The sequence below is a fragment of the Coturnix japonica genome, chromosome 5 (genome assembly GCF_054131305.1).
Source record: "Coturnix japonica strain WE chromosome 5, WE-NBRP24, whole genome shotgun sequence".
Lineage (NCBI taxonomy): Eukaryota > Metazoa > Chordata > Aves > Galliformes > Phasianidae > Coturnix > Coturnix japonica.
The window spans coordinates 29,188,589-29,212,970 of record NC_140667.1 but is presented as its reverse complement, the minus strand read 5'-3'; the positions used below and the strand labels follow the sequence as shown (position 1 = coordinate 29,212,970).

At 38.2% G+C, this 24,382-nt stretch overlaps 1 protein-coding gene across 1 annotated transcript in view; it reads right to left on the bottom strand.

Annotated features, from left to right (window-relative positions):
* The window catches only part of LOC107314923 (uncharacterized), a 188,673-nt gene that overhangs the window by 9,082 nt on the left and 155,209 nt on the right, over window positions 1-24,382 (bottom strand). Inside the window, exon 7 of the mRNA XM_085549820.1 lies at window positions 7,216-7,313. The gene's annotated coding sequence lies outside the window, so the exon portion shown is untranslated. The remainder of the gene's footprint in view (window positions 1-7,215; window positions 7,314-24,382) is intronic.

Below are 24,382 nucleotides of genomic sequence, written 5' to 3'. Positions count from 1 at the left end.
CCTAATCCATCCCCACACTGCCTACACATTTCAATTTTCTTTTTCCCCTCCTGGATATTCAGCCATCCACTGACTTATTAATACAAATTATTTTTGTCAACTTATTCAATTTCTTGAACTTTATCCCAGACCACTTGTTTAGGCATTTCAATGTAGGCTACAGCAGTTCAACTTGCATCTATTTATTTATAACTTGTAGGGCTTGTCTGGGAAAGCTGAGGGCCCATTGCTTTCTGTTAGTCATGAGATCCCTGTGGATTTTATTAATAAATTGCTGTTGTTGCCATTAAAAAACAAAACAAAACAAAAAAGCAACAACCAACCAGAATCACTGACAATATTAAATCACCAATTTCTCTCACCAAACAGAGCTACTAGTTCTTCCTGTTACAACTTGAGTAACTGTTTTGCAACTTTAGCTATCATTTACTGATAACAACGTAGTAACAAATGGTTCTGCCAGTCACTGAGGTTTCCGTCAGAGGTCCCTACAGACTCAGCCTAGCTAAACCATGGTAAAAAATCTTCTATTTTTCCTCTGATATTTGTAAATTCTCATGTATGGAATTTTATGGATTTTTAACACATAAAAGAAACCATCTGCACATTCTTAAGAGACTCTTTCAAGATGATGTTCATTTGGAATATATAGAAAATTATACTATTAGTCATGTGTTGGTTTCTGTGAGAAACACATTACAACACTTCACATAACTCTCCAGTCTGCTGAGATTTAGAGTACTGTTCCATTCAATGTCTTTGTTGACATAAATAATAATAAAAAATCATCACAAGATAAATCCTTGTAAACATGTGCTGTACTTTGGAGTCCAAGTAAGAACAAAGACATCAGCACAGCTGTAGTATGTCATTTCACTAGTAGGCCAGTGGATTCCCATCTAGATGAGTCAATGAATAGGTAATGTTTGAATGTTTCATCACAGGTTGTGAAGCTGTGCCTGACAAACAAAATCAATTGCATAAGGAAAAAAAATCCTACATTAGAGAAGTTAATATAAAAGTACATTCCGTGTTCTCCTATTCCCCAGTGAAGGCATAGCTAAGTTTCTAGCAGGAAAGGTTGAGTCATCCTGTTCTAACTGAACTAAACTTTGTTTTGGAGATATCTGTCTTGTAATTGTTTGTCTTTTTATTTTTTCATATAATATATTTGCCCATTTTGATTGACTCTTGAGATGCCATTTTGGAGACATTTAGGGAATAAACTTATAGTCCTTATAACTTTAGCAAAGGAAATAGGATTAATAACTTCCCTCATGCCACATTTTTTGATCTTAATACTACAGCATGTTGAAACATTGTCTAGGGAAGACAAAAGTGATGTGTGCAGAGTAGTACTGGAGTATATCTTTTGAGATCCAAGTCTAAGAAAAACTTTAAGATATATAAAAGAGTACAGTCACATTTCAGGAACTCATCAGATTTAGAAATGCATCCCATAATTTACAATCAGTATTGAAAGAGTCATCCTTACAGTTTGGTAAATTGCGCTTAATGTTTCCAAGCAAGAAGACAACACATAAAAAGAAAAAAAATATCTTTTCATCTACTTGCCCTACAGCAATGAAAAACCTACTGTAACACGATGGAAAGTGCAGCACTGACAGCAGAATAGCAAAGCATTAGGCTGTAACAAGTGAGAACTTGCTCAAATACAACAGCTATGGACACAGAGACAAAAGAAAGAATCTGCTTACCTCCAGAAGGCCTCAGGTGCACAAAAACCACCAGTAAAACACACTTACCTCCACTACCAACCCTTAAGTGAAGTCTTAAATGAGGAGGATCCTGGCTCCAGCCTTTCCAGTTACTCAGGTGCACTGCATGCAACTGAGCTCCCCTGGGTTATCCCTGCCTTCCCACCAGGTGCTTAATCACTGTTTGAAGCTGTGACTTAGCATTTCCTCTATGCCTACCACTGCAAATTCTTTGCTTGGGTTCAAGCTTAGAAATGAAGAAAAAGGCTGCTGAAAAAGTGACTAAAAACATAATGCAATTGCTTGTAGTTTGAGTGTTTGAATACTCACATAATTTTTTTAAATACATAATCACAATAAAACAATAAAGGGAACAACAAAAATTGCTCTATTCCTGAAAAAAAATAATTGGAGTTTTGCCTTAAAGAAATTAATTTCTATTCTACAATACATAATAAGGAGAAAATCCATACAGGAGAGATAAACAGCTGAAATGAGGTGCAAATGGGCATAGACTAATTTACTCTCAGCAAAGTTTTATGTGGGATTTAAGCAAATCCTCATAGAAAGTACATGGAGAGACTTTGCTCAGTTAGGACTAGATATACCCCTAAACACAATAGTGGTAGGAGGCAAGTTTACACTGCTATTGCAATGTGCTGTTCCTGCTACACACAGAAAGGATTTCTGAGTTATTTTGGACATGTTTAACCAGCGCTACATTTAGTTTAAAACAAAATGATTGTTTTAAAATAGAAAGTTAAACTCACACTATGTTGAAACATCCTTAAGTATTTTCATAACATTTAATTGACACTACTTCTAAATTGCAGTTTTCCTTTGTGGAGGGAGAATTCCTAGTGCTATGGTTCAAAACACTACCAGCCTAGAGGATGAGAAAAATTATGGAGAGGAGATGTGTGAAACACTCAAGGCCTCTGTGGTCTAATACAGCTTAGTCAAACATAATTTCTTATTTACTTATGTATTTATTTATTCATTATGATTTTATGGAATTGACATCAAATTCTTCCTAGTATCCATACAAAATGGGGGATTTTAAAGTTTAGAATAGGACTAAAGAAGTACACAGCTTTCTGCCTTCCTCTGTCTGAAATCAAATGCTTGACTACCAGACACATGAAAAGACTAATGTTAATTTCAGTATGTAAGGAAAAGGAAAGAAATACCTTCCAAATTCATTAGTTTTTATCCTTCTGTTTCTTTTCATGGCTGATCTTTATGATAAGTACTTTAAAAATTTAGAAAGTAAAGAGTTCCAAGGAGATGACTCCCTGACCAAAGAGCAGGCCCACAACAAAAAGAATGCAGTGGATTTTATTTATCAGCAGCTCAGTGTATTAAGCTTATGCTATCCATCAGCCTGTGAAATATAAAGCAATGAGGTAGTTTCCACAGAACACTTTGAGCATAAACCCAGTGACGTCAAAGATATAACACCTTTTATAACTGAAGTAAACAAATTCTTTCTAAGGCAAAAAAAAGATATTTAGCAGTTATACAGATGTCGTATTATTGGCCATTGTTTCAGGAGAGCGTCTGGGGGGTCCGAGCGCCTCTTTGGCAAACGCCTCGTGTGGAGGGCTTGCTGCCAAGTGCAGCTGTGCAGTGACAAAACTGGAATGTCCTCTGAGAAAGGCTGGCTGCAGAGCTCTGAGGACTGGAGGAGTGGGAGGTTCTCAAACAGCTTAAGAAATATGAAAGCCTCATTCAAAGGAAAAAAAGTCATTAAAACTTAGTCATGTAACAAGGAAACGTGAAAATAACTTCATAACAATGCTGCTGTTTATCACCCTAGAAAAACAAATTTTGCATGTGTTCAGCATACTTCCACAAAGGTTTTTTCCAATGGGATTTGTGAGAGTGGGTTTCAAATAGTGTATCACAATCCAGTATATTCAGGATTTTAATCTATCAGGATTCCGATCTTTCCATAATAAACTCTATCTTCATATTCCTTCAGAGTATATCTAAGTATTCCAGCTTCCTTCCCATCCGGAATGCATGCTTTCCATATGTTTTAGAAGTGTTACTGCCTCGCATTCTTTAGGCTCAATAAAAAGAGTCACTGATTGACCAGAGTGTACTTAACTTTACTTCTCAGGTATCTAAAAGCCACTTCTGTACTTATACCCTGGTTTGCAGCTTTGAAACGTGGTAAAAGAATATGTATTCCAGCCAAAAGTTATGTTCAGAAGCAGAATTGTAATTGTACCTGTACTGCAGAATCTCCTTGAAGGGAGGCAATGTGATAAAGGAGAGGATATTTGCCTGTCTGCCATCTTCCAACAATGCCTATTTTTAACTGTATCATACATACTTTATTTAAGATAGGAAGGAAGCAACTACGGGCTCTGAATAGACATTATTAACGCCACCATGGTAGGAAATGATTCTGGGAACCAGAACATTTCTGAATACCCCCAGCTGAGGAGCAGTGGAGTGTAATAAAGCTGTTGCTATTGTTTAGATACATACAGAAAATTAGTAACATACAGCAAAGTACATCTCCAACTAGCAAATGCTATGAAAAGTGGTATGTATGGTAGCTTTGTTGAATAAGCAAAATAAATTTGCTTGATTTCTCATATTGCCCTGGTAGGAATCTCCTAAGTTCTTTCACATGTGCAGATAAGCTAGCATTCAGTGCTGCATGTGAGACGTCAGAGAAGTACAAAGATACTGTGCTAAGTAACAAAGGTCCTGTTAATGAATCAGGAAGATCTAAGGTGTGGCACTCTTCAATCAGACCAGGTAAAGTCAGGAACAAAAGCACTTACATACAAACTGAAGCTCAAATGATAACATTTGAAACTATTAATTACAGCAGTTTAATTCTTGTTGTGTTTTCTCCTGTAGCATCATTGATCTGTTCTTCTTCTGTTGAATTGAATTGCAAGGCTTTTCTTTAACATTTAATCAAATGATTAAAAAAACCAAACCCACAATTATTCTATAAAGATATTTTCCTTGATGTGCTGATACTTTGTGTATCATTTTAGCGACTTTGCAGTTGCATGAGTTGAAGTGCAATCAGTCCCTCAGGGACTGTAACCAGCCTCAGCACAGTCACCTCCACAGCGGCCACCAACCAAAGCCGTCACTGCACTGTCTACACCATATTCTGTCCCAGCTTCCCACAGACAGTAACTAAAAAGATAAGGGATGTGTCTTCTTTCTTAGAACATCAATACTGCTTAATTGCAGGCTGCTTCTGCTTTAAGGTACTTGCACATATGAGCTTACGGAAGTGTAGAGTTCATTATCACATTGATGAGAATCACAGTATTTCTGCTTGCTTCCTCTACCTACAATTCAACAAGCAGATTGTAGGAAGATTATTGGGAGCTTTTTGTGTAATAGCAGCCATCTGCAGGATCAAACTAAAGGCTGTATAAAAGATATAGTTTCAGTTCCATGGGAACAGCAGTACAAATGGCTTAAGCTGACCTGAGCATTGAGAAATATGGATTGAATTCATATCAATTAAATTATGCATTAGCAATTCAATTCACATTGCCCACTGGAGGATGATAAATGAAAGCCTACCATGAGAATATATTAAAAGAATGTAGTAGTAATAGTTTATTACCTTGCTGACAGGATACTTACAACAAGTCACTTCTTATAAGGAGAGATAAGAATCTCTTGTTAGAAATTCATATATTGAAGATGTCAAAAATCCCCTTCTCTCTATGTATTTCACACATGATCATTATTTTCTGAAGGCATTGAGAAATAAATGCATATTAATCTTTGTAACAAAGCACATCTTAAACCTTAAATGCAAGAAAATTCCAGGTTATAACACTGAATGTCACCAAATATTTAATACCTTCCTTATTTATTTTGATAGCATCAGGGAATTCAGAGGCTATTCAGATCCAGAAGGCCTGTATTTCTAATAGGTAAAGGAGCACACCGTTTTAAAACCATTGATCTCCCAGAGTGCTGAATACAACCTCATCTGCATTGCCACATTTTCAGCACTGACATCTCATGCAGGTGCTACATACGGGAAGGATGTGGTCATAGTTTCAGCTCTGCAGAGAACTGACTTTCACATAGGATTTTGATATTTCGAAATCTGGGTTTGTTCCAGTTTGGAACAAAAGCCAAGCATTTCATAATTATCTATGAAAGGCAGTAGAGTGTCAGTGTGGGAGCAGGTCATCTCCCAGGCTTCCTCAAAGCATCGCTCCTGTGAGTGCTGAGATCTCTGGAGCCAGGATGAGAAGGGTACTGCCCTAGGAAGCTCTTCTCGCCTGACCTGCTCCAGGTCTGCACCATTGAACTGCTGCAGCCCCGCCAGCAAGCAACACACAGGCTGCCTGGCATCCAGAAGAACCAGGAAAATCCCAGTGCTGCAGCAAAATGTTCCCATTTGTCTGAACTGGGAAATTCTTACCAGAAGAATTTTTGTCAGAACTTTTCTAGCTTGTTTCATTTGTAAAGAAAGCTTTGTAGTTTTGCTGTAGAGGAGATTATTTTGCTATGTCTACTGTGCTCCTGGGTAACAGTAATAGTGCTGTGATTTGAGTATTAGAAATCACAGGGGAGCGGATGGAAGGAAGGAAATTGACTGATCCCTCTCCATCTCAATTTCAAAGAATACAAAATACTAAAGAAATTTCCTTTTACTTTAGAATCCTATTCCATACCTTAAATGAAAATAAAATTGTTTACAATACCTGCAACCCTGACACAAGATTCCAACAAGAAGCAGCACCAGAATCCGTGCCTCTCTGCAGGAGGAACAGTTGAATCCAGGCATCACCGAGTGCTTTTTGGGCACAAGTCTCTCTCTACTGGTAGCAATGGAGAGTTGTTTCAATGAGTGATGGTTACAATGGCATTTGTCCTCCCAGATACAAGTTTGGGCTTTAGCACCATGCAGCTCTACTTAACCTTTTGTTTCATTGCTGCTGATACATTGTCATGAGAGAATGATGAAGCACGTGGATCTTTGGGATATCCAGCAGAATTCCTCACACGCTGCTTAATGGAATTCTTTGCTTTTTTGTTTTTGGTTAAAAAGTGAAAAATAGTGAGATGAAACTTTTAAAAATAGAAGATCAGATTTTTGATCAAATGAACATGAGAGTAAAAAGTGTTTATTTCTCTTGAAATCTTTTGTCTTTTTCCAGGAATATCATTTTTATTTTCAGTTTGAGACCTTTTTTTAATTATTTTTTTCCTCAATGAAAATTCACACATTTTAATGGACAAAAAAACCCAAAAAACAAAAAAAAACCCAAACCAACCCAACCCAATACCAAACCAGTTTCTTTTGCCTTCTGTGCATAGCAATTATCCAAACTAATATATAGTCTTTGTAGCACAAGTAAGATGTGCCTTGGGAGCAAAAGAGCCAGTCACAAACCAGGAAGTTCTGGAATACACAGCATCAAAGGCACACTCATACTCAATGCAGAGTGGAGAGAGATGTGCTTACCTGAACTGTTTTGCTGCTTACCTTGGTGAGTTATTGAATCAATGCTTGATGAGCTGGCCAGTACACACAAGGTCGTGATGATTTTTCTGTATGGGATATGGTCAGGCAGTTGCAAAACACTGAGAGAGATTAGTAAAAATAGTGTTACCATGGCTTATATTATATTATTATTATATTATTATGCTTGATCAGAACTTGCTTGCCCATGACCAGAATTCAGGATTCTTCACACCCATATACATATGTGGTGGCATTTGACATGCTTGTCTCTTAGTCAGCTATCAGGGCTAACAAAAGAAAAAGCTCAAACCCCACTTGAAAAAAACAGGCTTAGAACAGAAAAACCAGAGCTGTTTGCCAGAATCATGTCAAAATATGGCCAAAGAAAACAGTGGCTTTCAATTAAGGACTTAAATTTATAGAGTTGCACTCCTGAAGCTGCACCAAAACCCAAGTTTTGTTTGTTTAGACACTCAGGTTGTAAGCAAACATTTATTACATGAGAGGGTGAAAATATGGCTAACAGTAATTCAGCTCCTCTTCCATGTCATGTCAAAACACCTTATAAAGCACTGGAGTCTGTCTAGAGGTGGAGGAGATGATGATGGTGTGAGCTTGGGCACTGGTGGAAGGAAAGGAAATCCCACTACTCTCTGCAATTCACCCAAACTTTTAAGTTTTACTGCAGTACAATGCCTACACCATTCACAGCCAAACATTCTTTAGTTTCACTATGAGTTTCTAGTACTTTATGTTGTTTACCTTGCTGTTTTTCATTAACTTTTCCTGTTAGCTGATTGAAGTGATTTGTAACCCCAAGAGTTGCCACAGGACTAGTAACACAGTTCACTACAGAAATTTGCTGTAAAATCCTGTTAGAACTTCCTGTTTTTCCTGTTCTTCCTATATTCTTCCTGTTAGGGAAGGTTTTGTGAAGAGCATTTTGTACCCCCAGTGAAGCCAAAAGATAAGCAAGACTCCTTGTCCCACTGGAATAACTGCTGGTTCCTGCTAATGGAGACCTCACGGGACTTCAAACTGCAGGGACAAGGGAGCTCAGGGACAACAGAAGCAAAGCAGTCCTACTTCCTAGAGCAGTGATGTTTCCTTGTGAACCACACTACTTATACATTTTTCTCCAGTCAGTATAATAGAAGTGTATCTATGCCCTGAGATCGTCTGAGCTAAAATGTGATAGATATAAATTCTAGCAGGAGCCAGCTAAAAAAGCCTACACCTACTGAACTGGCTTATGGTATTGTTTTCCCAGAAGAGGAATGGTGTCAAAGGAGAAACATGGTAGGAAGTATGCTAAGTATAATGCCTGAGCACTGCTAAAATGACAAAACACAGATAGTCTCCTTTGGCTCATCGTGTTTAATGTCAGTGACAATAAAAGCGTAATAAAGATGATGTCAGTCTAACGTTAGAGTGAGTTTGTTCCCAGAGATGTGATGACATGCACAGGGAATCCAGAACAGCATTGAGTCACTCTGCTGAAAGAAAGTAATGATGAGAGAACTGAATAAAGGGAAAAATCCTATATAATTTCTTAGCAATGTAGAGTGGGAGGAAAGAGCCACCCCAGAGGATGAATCAAAGCAAACTCTAAAATGGAAAAGTAAGAAATGTTTATTTACTGAAACTTGTCAAGATGAATTCCAGCTTGGCAAATATCTCTCTGCAAGTCCCCTAATACACAGGAGAAGAGCACTTATCCTGTGATATATGGGTGGTGGGAAGAAAAAAGAACATTAAAAAAACACTGAATAGAGATTTGAAGTACCACATACTGAAACCATTTTGGATTTCTACCAAAAAAGGGCTTTTGGGCTCCAGGCTCTGCGGCCTCCAGTAATGCAATCCTCCCCAGCCTCCAGAAACCAAAAATCATTTGAAGACATTTAGGGGAACTTATGCAGATTTAAAATAACTGCACATTCACTGAATCATGCATACACTTATTTATACGTAGACGCTGTCAGGCCTCTTTGCCAGGACAGCTGCCAACTGCACATTTCCAGTTGTTTATCGCTTAACTTTGCTTTCTCGTGTAGCCTTCTCTGTCCATTCCAACTCCTGTTTCTTACCATCTTCTAAAATAAAGGGGTCACTAGGACCACCTTGCATAATCTAGGAGGCTACAATGTCTGCAAAATATTATGGCTTGTAAAAGTAATGTAAAAATCTGTAAACAGACCATGGAAAGCAGGTGTGTATATATATGTATATATAAATATGTATGTAGCTGTAAATCACAGCCCTTCATCAAGCAAGTGAATGCACAATGGCTTTGCTATGTTTATCAGATGTTCAGATTCCTGGAAGTTTGCTTTTTTCCATATATGTTGCTGTTTATCAATAAAAATTTTCCTTGTGTAAAGTTGACAATAAAGTACACATGATCAAATGAGGTTTCTTCTGCTTTCAGTAACTATTGAAAACCAAACTACACACAAAACCAAACACAACAAAATACTACTCTTTCAATGCTATAAATGACCAGAAACATGATAAACCCCTTGTATACTTAACGATTCACTAGAATGGCTGCAGCTGCTAGATCTAGAACATATACATGAAATAAGAATATAAGAAATGTCAATGCCATGAATGCATTTTTGACTGTATATTAGACCATGCCTTCATACATTTATTTTCTCCACCTTAATTGGTTATAGCTTTATTATAGCTTCTCAATTTCAAGATTTCAAAGATGAGCAAATTCTGGGTGTTCAGCCAAATGCTGGAAATAAGGGCTTCCCTGTGAATGCAGCACTTTGTTAGGGCATTTCATATGACTTTCATATTCAGATTTCTTCTTCCTAGTGGGTGCAAGCACTACTACAACCAAAAGCATTGTAATAGAAAGTCACATGACAGGTAACTGTACCAGAGATGCAAATTCTTATAAGAAATTTCAACTAATGAGCTAGAAGTTTCAATAATGTGATTGTTTAAGTGAACAGATCAATACTGCAAGAGAAATTTGAGCTAGCTTTAGAATTTGTTACATGAGATTATAACTAGTGGTAAACAAAGAAATTCAGTGGCACCAAAATCACTAAAGGCTTACTATGTAAGAAAATGCTGCTTTTCTTTGTCTGGAAAATTGTTGCAGATTGGACCATCTGCTGAGAGCTTCAGAGAGTAAGAGAATCTAGATACATCAGCAAAGTTTGGAAATTAAGCACCTGTAATTTAATGCTGTCTGACATACTCAGATGCTCTGATAGGATCTTGTATTTTATTTGGCTTTTTAGCTGTGAACAATCTAGAATGCCTGAATAGAAGCTCTGTTCCTGCTCTACCAATCCATGTATGCTTTTGAAAAGGTTCGCATTTTAGAGGTCATGGAAGAATAGGTTAATGAAATCTTTATTAAAAAAGGTTTTCTTTAAACTCCTATGCAGCTTTAGAAATTCTAGTCATGACAGTACTCTTGCTCCTCCCTTCTACAAGCCTTCTTGCTTTGCTTTGTTTTTTCTTATCTTGTGTGGATTTTGTCTCCCTCACCAAGCCATGAATGTTGCAGTTGAAAATATAGATGGAGAGTTTCTTATTTCTTTTTCATCTTGAGGCCCACATGAAAGAAGCACACTGTACTTAGCAAAGACACGATGCTGGGCAAATCAGAGTCAAGTGTCTGTACAGGTTGCTGGGGATGGCATTCTCATACAAATTAATTCTCATTCCTCATCGTGCAGCTTACATCTGTTGAAATATGGTTTCTGTTATGGTTTTGGAATATTTCCATTTACTGTAAGTTTCAGACAGTATTGATGAGGTCACTGTTTACTTTGAATAGCTCTTTGATAGAAAAAAAAATAGAGCACAATGGTAGTTCAAGAAACATGGTATGTAATACATTATTAAATTAATCATGGGAGAGCTGCACTGAGAAGCAGCCTTGGGCACAGCCCGAAGGGACAGCTGTCCTTCCACATGACAGTGGGTTCTCATGTAATTGCAGCAAGTGTGGCTTACTGATAGATAACAGCCATGGGAATTCTGCCTACCAAAGCTACTGCATGCAGCTGTATAAACCAGATGAACAGACTCAAAAACAATGTACTGTGAGTAAGGTGCACTATTCCTCACACACCTTTTTGTGGGATGTTTCTGCAGCTAGTACAGCTAGTACTTGGGCAGCAAAAGACACACTTCTCTTACCAACTGAAATGGTTAAATGGCACAAGACCCATGCTTTGCTTCCTTTATAGTACCCTGAGAGGAGACTTGGATGATAGCCAAAAGTCTTATCTAGATGAGGTCATTATTAAATATTCAAGGTGAGACTTCAGAGTCAGTCTGCAGGTATGTGCTGTCACTGAAGGAGCCATTATGCTGTTTCCATAGCTCAGGCTTCTGAGGGCATGGAAACAGTATAATAACTTTCACATGCAATACCCTCCTCCAGCAGTCACATGCTGGGGTGGGTCAGATAAACTAAGAGCTGACCTTTTTTCTTTTCTTTTCTTTTTTTTTCAAAGTACAAAGTCCGGCTGCACCATACTACATCAACAAAGTATGGATAGAAAAGGATATTCATGCACCAAGCATGCATTATACAGCTTCTAATTAATTCAAATACTGTGAAGTGCACTGTGAAGATGCTTTATCTTATATTCCAGAGCTTAATAATTTTTATTTGAAGAAGAGCATCAACTTCTGACATAGGCTGGCAGATGCTGATTAAATGGCCATACTTGACAAGCAAAACATCACACCCAAAAAAACAAGAACTTTTTTCTCCATGAGATTGGCAACTTGGGTCAAGTAAATGAATAACAATCCTACAAGACACTCACTTTTGAATTCTATTTAAGTCATTACATGATGGAAAAAACAATTAAACATGTTTTCTCTATGTAGTATATTTTTCATGAATTATTTGGGCATTTCCAGGAATTGGTTTTGGTTTGTTAAAATATGTTTTATGAAAAATAATTGTTTAAATTCTCATTTTTGCTTGCTGAAAGGTTTCATGCCTAACAGTGACTACTTTTGTTAAATACTGTAATTGAACTTTGTCTCCAATGCCTCTTTCAAATTGCTTTGTAAAAAATAACTCTTTACCCTTTGTCTTTCACGTGCCAGACTATTTCTGTCAATACATAAAGCATACACAAATACTACACCTCAGACATTCTTTCCATGGTCAGTTTCATAGTCTCCCCAGGACAGCCTGTATTAGGCAATCCTTCAGAAAAATAATGTTCTTCACTTTTGTTCAAGTGATTACAAACCCCACTGCACTTCCAAATAATAGATTTAGATCTCTGCATATTTGCTTCAAATAAGAAAATTAGCTTTGGTTTTTAATGTAAATCCTAAGTTATGTAAATACAGAAACACACTGTGAAAGCGTAGCTAAGAAAAGTATGTATTGAGGCAACCATTCTGGAAGAACCATAAACAAGACAAGAATATTTACTATGAAACAAGGCCATCTATAAAACCGCGCCTATTCTGGGGAACTGCAGTCCATTAAGCATGTGCAGATTCCTGAAGTGGTTTAAAAGCAAGACTGATGGACCAGTTGGCACATACACAAGCACACCTGCACTGCAGTGTTTTAGAGGAAGTAGGATTATTTTTATAACTTGAAATTTTCAAGATATACATTTAAAGGACAGGGAACGTCCAAGGAAAAAAAAAGATCTTTGATTTCCTCCAAATAATATTATTAAATCCTGCCCATGAGCTTGTGTATGTGTGCATACACTGTCAGAGGCATATACAGTTATGCATACCAAAACATAAAAGGTAATACGATCTTCAGCCTCAAAAGGCCTACTAGAGAGTTTAGAATAGTTAATTAGATGAGAAAAATTCTAAAAGGTAATGCATTTCAGGTGAGACAAATTCATTTTTAAGCCTTGCAGAAGTAATCCGCCCTTAATAATGACAGAGGAGCACACAGCTTTCTTCAGAAACTCATTCTGATTAATTTTTAAAAATGCATGAAATCTAACTGATTCTCACTACTGAGCTCTCCTCTGGTCATAAGACAGGAAGAAAACTGGCATGCTTAAGCATAAATTTGGCTGGATTAGTAGGAAATCTACTGTAGTCATAAATGGAAAGTATTCAAACTAAAATGTCAGTAGTAGAGGATGACAGGAGTTAGTGTTAGAGGTCCAGATTTGAAGTATTTACACAAATACAATGTAGACAGCAATGTGGAACGCAAAGATTTCCAAGTTTGCAGATAGCACTTAATTAGCAGGCACTGCAAATAACGAAGGAATGTGCTGTGAGGAATCAGACTGAAATGGAAAAAAAAAGCCTTGAACTGTCAGGTGAGAGAAGCTCTTATTGCAGTGGAGTTTTCAAAAGGCAACATACAGAACATCTTTAATGACCGTTACAAGTTTCAGTAAGTCGTTTACACATAGTTGTTGCTGTTGTTGGTTTTACTGTGACATTGTTTTGTTGTTTTATTTCTCAGAGGCTTTAGACTTCTTACTCTAATGAGTGAGTCACAGAACTGCAGTCATTCCATGTCCATTGCAGGAGCTTTGGCTCATCTACACCAAAACACTTAGGCATTTACAAGGATTCTGACCAAAAAAAAAAATGAGGACAAAATCACTATGCAACTATTCCACAAAAAAGAATTTACCAATAAAGTTCCCCATGGTGCCCAATAGTCTGCCTCTCTGTACGCTCAGCACAACCTTCACTTTGGCAGTAAGCTGATAGGTAGCTTCTATCTAAGTCCTGCACACAATGCTGAGGCTCACGCTGAGCCAAGGAGGCAGAAGGATGTACCCATTTCTTTTTCATGCCACAGATCAGTCCTCCAGGTCAGCTATGTGAAATGCTCAGCTGACCTAGGTGAGGAAATAGGTTCTTAATTCACCCAAGGATATTCCAAACATCATAGAAATTATGATTGTGCCAGCCTCCTTCTCAGGGCAGATCTCACTCAGGGTGGCCATTCCCTTGTCTATCTGAATCTTGAAAATCTCAAGGGTTGGAGATGCCCACCTCTCCTTTGGGTGCCTGTTTCTGTACAGTCCTACCTATTTTATTAAAGCCTTTCTCCTTCTAGTCAGTCTGAGCCTCTCAAGCTGCAATTTGTGCCAACTTCCTCTTCCTTACACTGACTACTCTTACTGAGAAGAGCTGGACATTTTCCTAACTCCCCTTCCAGTAGCATTAGGCTTATGTTTATATACCCCCTTGTTTAGCCAAGCAGGCCTTCTGCTGCAATTCCCCATCTTAATGTGCAACAGGATAGTTTAGTTTGTTCCTGAGTTCTTAAACAGTTTTCTCTAAAAATCAGCCAGCTCTCTTGGGCACCTTTTCCCTTTATGGCCCTTGCCCAGGTGATTCTGCCTAGCAGTTCTCCAAATAGGCCAGAGTTGCTCTCCTACTCCACCGACTCTTTTTCCAGCCTCCTCCAGATCCCAAGCTGTCATGTCACAGCCAATGATACCCTCTCTGCCTGCACATTCTTAGTTCTTTCCCAGTGGCAGAACAGGGGGAGTATTACACCCGTTGGTCCCTCTACAATTTGCACTGTAAGATTATGGTTTGTAATAGCAGTGAAAATAGTCACCTTAATGTTAACATTCCTCACTCTGCCTCTTGTTTTGAAAATCAATGCATTTTGGTTGATATTTAGTGAAATATTTAGTTGATATTTAGTGAACTGTGGGATCTCTTTCCTAAGTTTTACAGAAGTTGACCTGAAGTGCTAATATTAAAATAAGAAGGACATTACATCCTGCCAGTCGGAATTCTGCTTATGATTCGAAACTGAACAAAGAGTCAAAACCTACATATATCAAAGCATTCTCAAACATGGGACATTGCTATCCTTATTTTTTTTTCCTCCAAAAAAAGTAACCTTACCTTTGGGAGGCATACAGAAAGAATCTTCTAGGAACAATTGGTCTGACACCAAAGGATACCATTTACTTGCTCTTGTAATGCAGACAGAGCTTCTCTCAGATAAACCACACTGCTGATCAAAATTCTCTACTCAGAGCAGTAGAGAGAGTAATAGCAATGTAGAACTTACAGACTAGAAGCTGAACAATGTAATTAAAACCCACCTTCACTGAGGGTATTGCACTGACCATTTGCAGACTGGCCATATCCCCGGTACCTTAAAAAAATACCAGAGAAGTATCCATGCTATACACTGTCCTATTGCTTTGCACATCTCACAGCTGCTACTGTGAGTTCACAGTACTGTGTGGATTTTGCATTCAAGTACGCAGACAAATGAAAAGTTAGTAGCAGGCAGCATGCAAAGATAAGAGCATCCTGTTCTTTGCTTTGCTACTCCGAATTCATTTAACTAAGGTCCAAATGATTTCACAAATGTGGCAGTACAACAGTAGAGCTGCCATAGAGTGCACCAAACAATGGAAACACCCAGAATTCTGTTGAGTTAACCAACGGAGTTCTGAGCTCAGCTGCTGTCTCTGGCTGCACCTGCTCTGTCATCTTAGTTTGAGGTTTGAACTTAGACTTGATCCCAAATTCCTTAATCGTCAGATGTGCCAGCAAGTTGCCTTCTACGTGCTCTCCCACTGAGAGAGGCAACTGGCTTTTCAGATAGGGGAATTTAGGCAGTATTTTTACAACTCCTCTGTTTGGAGAGGTAATACGATTCCAACAGACTTTCTTACTCGATTTATGTTCAACTCTGAGCAGGTTTACAGAAGGTGATAAAGTGAGACCTGTGTTTAACAGGTTTTAAAATTACTGTAATAGCCAAGACTTAAGTCACAAACAAGTATGTGATCAAAATTATTATTGGCACCTTTTATTTATTACTCTGTAATTGCAAAGAAAATTACCTTTTCTCATGTCCTGTCAGGTCCTTAAACACTTTAATGTTTTCAGACCTTACTCAACACAGCATATTTTTTCTCTGAAAAGCATCACAACTCATAGAAACACAGAATGGTTTGGGTTGGAAGGGACCTTTAAGATCACCTAGTTCCAACTCTCCTGCTATGGGCAGGGACATCTCCCACTGGACCATCCCAAATACCATCCTCCAGTGGTATCCTCCAATGGCTGCCCTCATAGTAATTGTAAATGAGACTTGGTAAATTTCTGGGCAGTACAATTCAAAAAACTAACTGCAAGCTCACAGGCTAAGCAAACTGTCATCCCTTTAAGCTAATTATCAGTTCTCAGACCCACATCTAAATTTCTTTACACATGTCAAACCTGAGATAATCTTTACTCTCCATCTGCACAACTGCAACTTTCACCCAGGCTCATTCCACCTGGTGAGTGTGTCATCTTGCTCTTCAGGTTTGAAAATGCCCATACGGTTATTGAAAAGTTACTATTGTACCCATCTATGCTACCTCTACCATCCCCTTCAGCTCCATCCACAGTTATTCTCTTCTACACCACAGTAAACTGCAAGACAATTCATTCCCTATTTTTTTTAGTACTGTTTGGTTAACTCTGCTCATGATTGAATGCCGTTATGTATCTAAACAAGCAGACCTGCACTTTTCTCATGTCTCACTTTTCTCCCTTCATACTTGCAAGGTTCTCACATTGTTTTCATCCAAACTACTTCAACAAATCTTCTGGGTCACCCTACTCAGATGATAGTTTGGTAACACTGGGCTACTAACATGCTTAGCCCATTGTTTGCACTATGGATCTGCAGTTTCCATCCCTGTCTCCTTTCTACAGGTTTATTGTCTTATGGCTCAACAATTAGATACAAAACTATCGGGGGAATAGGCTTTCTTCTTTTGTTTCATGTTTACATAGTATACAGCACAATACTTTCATGAGTAGGCCTTTGTAAATTAGGAAAAGTGTGTAAGGGTGCTAAGTAGTTGTGGGCTAGCAAGTCAAATGGTAGATGTGTGGGACCTGCTTTCTCAGGAAGAGTTTGAGAGAGTAGCGTCCTTCATCTACCACGTGCTTCATTCTCTTCCAAGCCAGCTAATCTGTAGATGCTCTGATGTCAAGCAGACGGATGAACCAAGTCCAGCAAATGAATACACAAAACAAACTTTCATCCAACACTTTTGGCAGCAGGTCATTTGAGATTTGCTGTTAAGAGTTGCTGTTAACTCCTACCCTAAGAATTCTCACTGTTTCTACGGGTTCAAACAGATGATTTTGCCGGGTGAGAGCCAGGTCAAGTCCTGCTTCCAAGGGTGCTTAATTAGTCTTGTGAGGGTGAACCATTTCATCTGGTCACACCAAGGATGATCTCTGCCCTGCTGGGGCAAAGCCAGCTGAAGGAGCAGAGCTTGGGCTGCCATTGACACTACTTTGGGCAAATGCCCGTGGGTATATGCTAGGGCAAGACCTGGGCATTCTGTCCCCGAAGTTGCTATGGTGCCTTCTGGTCTGTTCTCTGGGCAGGATGTGCATCACTAAGGGCCTGTCCAGGCTTCATTGCCCCAGTGTCCAGGACCTAGAATTTGAAAATAAATGGTTTTTGTCCTGTTGGAGAACACTACATTGACTTGGATGTCATTGCTTTAAGGATGCCTGAATCATTCTGGTTTTTATGTTATTGTTTGCTTTTCCTTCTTTTTACTGCCTCTTTCACATTTTCATCTGGGTTTGAAACCAACCACATTTCTGAAAGCTTCAGAATGCATCAGGACAATAAAATGATTCCCAGCTATAGGTTGTTGCTCTGATTGAAAGCATCTATTTGCATAAATAAATAAATAAGGTCTAGTCTGGAAACTATTTCTATATTTTGACTACTCATATTGAAAAATATGAAACCTTTCTAATCTTCTGATTTATATTAATACATGGAAGCATATATATGATTTCCCTCAATCCATAACATTTCAATTAATACTCTGAACTAAATTGTGTTCTTGGCTCTTACTTGCAGACCATTAACAAGAAACAACACCAGCTTACTGTGTGTTCTGAATGACAGTTAAAAACAATCTGAAATACACAAAATATTGTTGACCTTTCAGCAGTAAATCCAATAAAAGAGAAAGTGGGTCAAACTGAAACCATTTGAGGCTCATCTTGAAGTTAATCAGGGTGAGTAATATTTTCCTTAGTAATAGTAACTATTTTCCTGTTGATGGAACAATATTATTTTCATTTGTGTGTTCGATTACTGGTTGAAATGAATTAGGCTGATTGAAACTCAAAAAATGACAGCTTTGCATGTAAGTAAGTTCAAAATGGTAAACAGGAAAGGAAAACAAGGAAAAGGAGGAGAGACTAATAATGCAGCCCTCTGTCTACTTGATCTATATAAATTTTGTTGATAAGAAATGGTTGCTTTGAGGTCCTTGCCCTAAGGCACAGATAAACTGGAGCTGTTTTTGCAGAGATCTCTGGCAGTCACAAAGGAACAAAAGGTCTGTTGGTCTCCGGCTGTCAGCAATGTGATGTTTACAACAAGACAGAAGAGCACATTATTGGACAAGAGTTTGTTGAACCAATTGCTTACATCTGTTTACCTGGCTGTCAGTTTACTGTACAGACTATATTAAATAACATGCACTGTCTGTCTTCCACAAATAAACAGATGTTTGCAGGTCAGATTACATTAGCTGATTACTGGATCAGAATTAAACATTTGCTTTTATATATTTTTTCTCCTCCCAGTAATAATTATCTAAGATCCATCCAACTTACAAAAACTACTGCTATGTTATGGACCAATATGTAATCAAAATAAATGAAAATGTAAAATATGGCTTAAATCCAGAAGAACCAAGTATCAGAAAATTTGCCTTTCTCCCTTAATTACACTTCTCAAGTGCCTGTGTTAGATAGACAGAGAAAGATACAATTGGAAAACAGTACTCTGTGATTTAGCATCAAGGTTTAGTACACTGATAAAACATCTAACTTATCAGCATTATATTATTGTGGTCTCCTGTGCAACTGAACTACAAATAGCAAACATTGATCAACACATGGGATTCCATTTCCTTCACAGAAGGACCCTGTGAAAGGCTGAAGTACTATTAAAAATCTGTAAAATGGAATTTTGTAACAAAGCTTAAAAGAACAAACAAAAAAATTCTGTTTTCTAGAATATTGCATCTGCATTTTTTTAACAAACACGGCTATATGAAGGTATCATGGCTTTTCACTATCCCGTCTTTTTTGCTAAATGGACCAACTGCTCAGTCATAAAATTTGTTTATGTAGCATTATCGACAGTTAAATGTATTTGACACCTCACATGCTACTTACATGCCACTATTTGATGCTTTACATACTGTTGCAAATGTTCTCATTAAATAGAAACTAGAACCAAATATTAGTGAAGAAGGGTTTTTAAGTTGTACAAAGGCATTTTCATACGTAGAACTGATAGGTGCTACAATCAGCTTCTTGGAGACCAGGCCTGTGTCTGCTAAACAAGTTTCCCACCGTTGTTGTTTTACGTTACCTTAGAAGATACAGCTCTATGCTTGTTTATATTTGTGTAACTGTGGAAGATGGTATGACAGAGCCAATGTTGTTTAACCCATCCATTTTTTCTGTCTCTGTTGCCCTCTGCCTTCCTGACCATCTGATCAGGTCAAACATTTAACCTCGCAGTTCAGAGATCAGCTAAGTCTTGCCCTCATTTGACCCATGTGAACAATAATAAGAATCCATTTTCAACAGTCTTTGCCCTAACCAAATCAGCTACAATGGCAACTAACTTGGCAAGGTTTAAAGCCACTCTGAAACTCCTTAGTGTTTGAGGAATGTCAATAGCAGAACAGCTGTTTTCAAGAATCTCACACTTTGCGTTTGCTGTATTAAGAATTTTACTAATTTCTCCCTCATTGTTTGTTCTTGTGTGATGTAAGATGTAAACAGATCTACCAACCTCAAAAATGTGTTTTTCTTTCAAAGGGAGTAATTTCTTTAGGAAAAACAGTGTTTAGTTAAGATGTCTAAAAAAGTTTTGTTTTGTTTTCTGCACAAAGATCTAATTTGGTCTTTTTCAGTTTCTAACATATGGTTTCAGCATGGTTTTGGACCAGATGGCCTCCAGGGTGTCTTCCAACTTAAACTATTCATAAGTGTCTTCAGATCTTGAAGTAAAAGTTGGGTTAGACTTTTGGTCTGCTCAGCACAGCACAGGCTGAAGCAACCAGCTACAGCAGCTGAATTGCATAAGCCCTTCCAGTTCCTCAGTGCAGTTCTAACCTGATGTCCACAAAAGTGGTTTGTAAATCAAATATCTTGGTGCTTCTTGCTCTTTTCAACCAGTGTGTTGAACTAACGAAGTGCTTCCTTTACCAGAGCAAGGCATTAGTTTGGGATAGGCAAATGCCCATCACTCTAAGGATGTAACAACTGATTAGTGTCTGTAGCTTTTGCAGTATGCTTCTATTATGAGTAAGAAGATAAATTCTGGTACATTATCATCCAAGTAGTTTATGAAGGGAACATTACATAATTCAAAAGGAAAAAGTTTTCCAGATAGTTACAAAGTTCTGTTTTCCAGCTCTAGGAGGTCATGAGAGCATACTACTGGAAACAGCAGCATTCATCTACACTGCACACTAAAATACAGCATTAAAAATATTAAAACAGTTCAAAGCAAAGAGACTGGGAATTGAAAGTGCTAAGATCTCATTGTATGCACACTGGGTACCAGACCCTAATTTGATCTACCACTAAAAGGCCGGCTTACTGCAGGCTGATATCTTGATCAATAATAAGGAGAGCCTTTCAGAACAGTGACTACAGAAGCCCAACCATCTCTACTCAGCAAATACAGACTGGGATTTTTCCAAATTTTCTTTCCTCTTGTAAGATTTTGTTATTTATTCAAAATGCAGCCCCATACAGACAAGAGCACAGGCTGCACACCTCAGAAATTTGTTTCTGTTTCCAATCATCAAAATTTTAACCAAAAAAAGGTAACCATCACATTTTGATATGGACAGAATGATGCATTCTCCCTTAATTTTGTTCTTGGAAGTAATCATTCTGACCAAAATTTTCCAGAAAGATTTGGTCTGAGGCAAAATTTCAAGTCAGATAGTTAAAGTTTGGCAAAGCTGACAGCAACTGAAACAAAATGAATTTGTAATGGAACTTCTGGGCAATTTTAATAAATGGTGTCACCAGTCCACTCCACCACACATACAAAAGGTACATAAAATTTTATGGCTTTTCTGGAAATCACTAACATTTTTTTCATTCCCTGAAAATAGCTTGGTACAAAATTTCTGGATTTCTTGTATTCACAAATATTCCTAGTGACTGTTGAGCACCATTAAATGCAGCACTGGAAGCTTCAGTTTCCCTAAGGAAGAAGAAAACACGTTTTACAGGAATGAGAAGATCTGGGATTGGGCATGTGCAAATGCACATATTCACAAGGCTGTTCACAACCCCTACACTGTGCCAAATGTTTCCACTAAAGATGAAAATAATTTTGATGTAATTCCAGAAGCACTAAAGTTTTTAAAATTATTGCCAGAGACCACAGACACTGCTGAGTGTTATTAACCCTTGTCTACATCTAGAAGATGTTGATGTGAAGCTTCATACTGCAACAATAATTATTTTCGTAGTGTTTATAGATTACCAGTATTAGTTCTTAAATTACAATTTTTATGCATATATACTTGCATATGTACATACACACACTGAACACAGCACAAAGTACACCGTGTCCATACCCATGTACTATTTTGCTGGGCAAATTCAACACATTTTTATAAGACCATCCTTTCAGCTCTCTGAAAAGCACTTTGTTCCAGTCTAGTGTCGCTCCTTTTCCTTATAATGTTGTTGAAATGTGATTTACTAGATTAACTTGTTGCGCTAGTGCTTAATGTAGTAATAACAGTTGTCCTTGCAAGTACATTCAGTGCTTGTCAGCACAGTGATGCACAGTTCAACTAACTTTCACCAAGACTTCCTGAAATCCATACACTCTGATGTAACATACACGAAGAAGACGTTAGTGGGAAGCATTTTCAAATTCTGGGAAAGAAAATCCATTTGTGACCAAACACAATGGTCCTGTATTGATCATTCAACTTGTGAACTATTCAGCAGATACTCTGGAAGCAATGTCTCCAACTTATTTCCATGGGAATAACAACAGATGCAAAGAGTACAATAGCGCTATTTGATAAAGCCAACTATCAGCTACAAAACATTCTTTCAACACAGTCCCCAGCATTAGCTATGAATTTTCACCAATTGAACAAGAGCCTGCATGCTGCGCTCATAAACTTCTACATCAGCAGAGGTGACCCACTGCCTCTGCCACCACTGGTGAAATGCACCACCCACTGCCACACTGGGCTCATACCCACTGTTCAATCTCCACAGATGTTCACCAAGCATTGGTGAATGTCAATGGGTGCAATTTTTTCCGTATGAAAGAATTCAATGACACGGCTTTGCTTCATACACACTTCCATGTCAGATGCCATTTTGTTAGACATCTCTGCTACCATCTGTCACACAGCAACAAAACATAATGGAATTGTGGCAGGAAGGTTCAGAATCTGCTGCCATACAACTGACATCAGCCTCTTATATTGTGGGCTGGCATCATAAAATAGGAGGCATTATTTTCAGAGTAACTTTCATGCTTTAATCAAGAAGAACAAGCTATAATGACCAAAATATTGTGTTCTCATTCTGTCCATGAACTTCTTGTTCTCTTTGCCACAACATCACCTTCACCGATGCCATGCTCTCCTGTCCAACAGCAACTGAACTGAGAAACTCTGTTTCGTTTGCACAGGTAAGGTGGTCCAGAGACAAAGAGAGCTTTCACTTAATGGGCACAGGTAGTGTCAGGTTAGGTGAATTTATTCAGTGTTTCCACTAACAGGTTGTGGAGCTAGCCAGTAAGAAATAAAAAGATAACTTATACACTATTTCCTATACTTAAAAATAGTTTTATTTATAAGGCGGCCAAAGTTTATCAGAATCTATGGAGTAGTTCAAGTGTTCCAAAATATTACTAGTTAAATAATGCAATGAAACAGGTAGTGGAAGCTACACCCTGGAATGCTTTTTGAGTGTTCTCACATCTCCTCTCCTGCTGTAGAGTATCTTTAACCCATTCTCTCCTCAAGCACGCCAGCTGGAAACCTTTCTCATGGTCTCATGAGACAAAGCAACTGCTGAGCAGCAGTGTGTCTACCCACACTGGCAGCACCCCACCCAGATTGCCACTCGCAAGACTTGAGCTTGATGATGTAATGTTTAGAAAAGAAACAGAAAAGAAAGTCCTTTAACCTGTCTGCACTGCCAGGAATCCGATTAAAAAAGAAAACAGCAAAAATATTAGCATTTATATGTTAAAAATATTAACAGCTTGGCCACTCGCTCCACGGAAACATTCTGCCATAAACTTCATAAGGTGAAAGAAAATGCTGGGGTATCCATACCATGTCAAAGAGGATCAGGCAAAAAGCAATATGCTCTGAGGTTTGAGTTGTTTGTGTGGGAAAGAAAAGGAAGAATGGTCTCAGGAGTGTCATCCAGGGGGCATTTTGCTACTTGCTTGTATGTCATCTACTGCTTCAGCAGATGAGAGCCTATTTAGACAAAACAAAACCCAAAGCTGAGGTAGATGAAGGATTAACAATGCATGGTCTTAATTGCCTCCCACTCATAAGACGCCATTTATTGGCAGAAATATGTAAGAAAGAGTGAATGCTATAAGCACGTTGGTTGACATCACACATGCACACAACCTTCCAGCAGAGAGCAGTGCTTGCTGGAAGAATAGAATGACAGTTGCAGCTTGGTCAAGTTCCCCCTGTACTTCACTTCGTAGCTCACCAGGTTCACTGCCACAAAGGGGGCAAATACAGGCCTCCTAAATAAATAAAGGACAAAACATCTCCTGCTCCTTCCAGAAAGATGAACTTTCACAATCACTATTTTATAATCCTGTCAATTATTCAATGCACTATTATTCACTGCCATCAAAACTTGAGTTAACTTTCAATAGGAGAGAAAAACTTTACCAACAGATGACTGAAAATGGGAATTAAAATGTGTCCTCTCAACACAGAGCCGTGCCATGTTTGAGGTGTCCAGATTAGTTCCAACCACCCAGAACAGCATACTGCAAACTCCTGTGCACAGAGCATGGCAGCTGTGTGGTCAGGCAGGTTCTCACTCTTGGTCTAGCTTATTCTGCCTAGGCAAGGTAATCTCAGAGCAGTAGCATATTGTGTTGTGATGAAATGTGCTTTTCAGT